Below are 1257 nucleotides of genomic sequence, written 5' to 3' on the forward strand. Positions count from 1 at the left end.
CCAAAGAAGATATACAAATGACTAACAAGCACATGAAAATGATGTTCACCATCATTGGTCATTAAGCAAGGGAAAACCAAAACCACACTGAGATGCCACTTCACACCCACTATATGGCTTAAATCAAGAAAACGGAAAACAACAAGTGTTGATGAGGATGTAGAGAAATAGGAACACTCACACATTGCCGGCGGGGGTGAAAAATGGCACAGCCACTGTGGAAAACAGTTGGGTGTCTCCTCAAAAAGCTAAACAGAATTACCATATGATCCACAAATTCTACTCCTAAGTATACACCCAAGAGAAATGAAAACATATGTTCACGCAGAAACTCATACATGAATGTTTATAGCAGCAATGTTTATAATAGCCAAAGGGTGGAGACAGCCTAAATGTCCATAAATGAATGAATGGATAAACAAATCACTGTAATTTACATGCAAAAGAATATTATTCAGCCCCAAAAAGGAACAAAGTACTGATATTTGTCACCACTTGGATGAACCTGGAAATACTATGCTAAATGAAAGAAGCCAGACACAAAACATCACACATCGTATGATTCCTTTTGTATAATAAATATATCCAGAGTGGGCAAAACCGGAAAGATAGAACAGAAGTTACCAAGGGATGAAGGGAGGTGGGTAATGAGGAGCAATTGCTTGATGGAGATTTTTTTTTAAAGGTGTAATGAAAAAGCTTTGCAATTAGACAGAGCTGGCGGCAGTGCAACACTGTGAATACAAATACCATTGAATTATGCACTTTAAAATGGTTAATTGAACAGCGTCCCCGCGCCGATCCTTTTGTAGATCATAAGCATGATGATTGGGTTTTCACACGCATGCGTGAGATGTGCCTCTCTCAAACCTTGTTACAACGTCGACACATTACCCGTCTGACATGAAAAATAAAAAATAAAAATAAAATGGTTAATTGTATGTTGTCTGAATTTCACCTCAATAAAAAAGTTTAGAAACTTATTTAAAATTAAGGATACTCATAAGTATAGATTGGAATAGAAACTGAGGTGAATAATAAATTCAGAATATGCCAGGCACAGTGGCAAAAATAAATCAGAATAATTTTGAAAGATCTTTTTTGAGAAAAGAAAATCCTTAACTGCCCCTCCCTCCACACACAATCAATTTGATTTCTATAAGCAGTGAATAATCCAAAAATAAAATTAAGAAGAAAATTCTATTTATAATATCATCGAAAAGAATAAAATACCTAGAAATAAATTTAACAAAATAA

At 34.9% G+C, this 1257-nt stretch overlaps 1 non-coding gene across 1 annotated transcript; it reads left to right on the plus strand.

Moving 5' to 3' along the window:
* The first annotated feature begins 800 nt into the window (after positions 1-800).
* LOC123621418 lies at positions 801-904 on the plus strand. The gene has a single exon (XR_006729142.1). It is a non-coding gene; the product is annotated as a small nucleolar RNA U13 (small nucleolar RNA).
* Positions 905-1257: the final 353 nt, after the last annotated feature.

Source organism: Lemur catta, chromosome 15, assembly GCF_020740605.2.
Source record: "Lemur catta isolate mLemCat1 chromosome 15, mLemCat1.pri, whole genome shotgun sequence".
Classification (NCBI taxonomy): Eukaryota; Metazoa; Chordata; class Mammalia; order Primates; family Lemuridae; genus Lemur; species Lemur catta.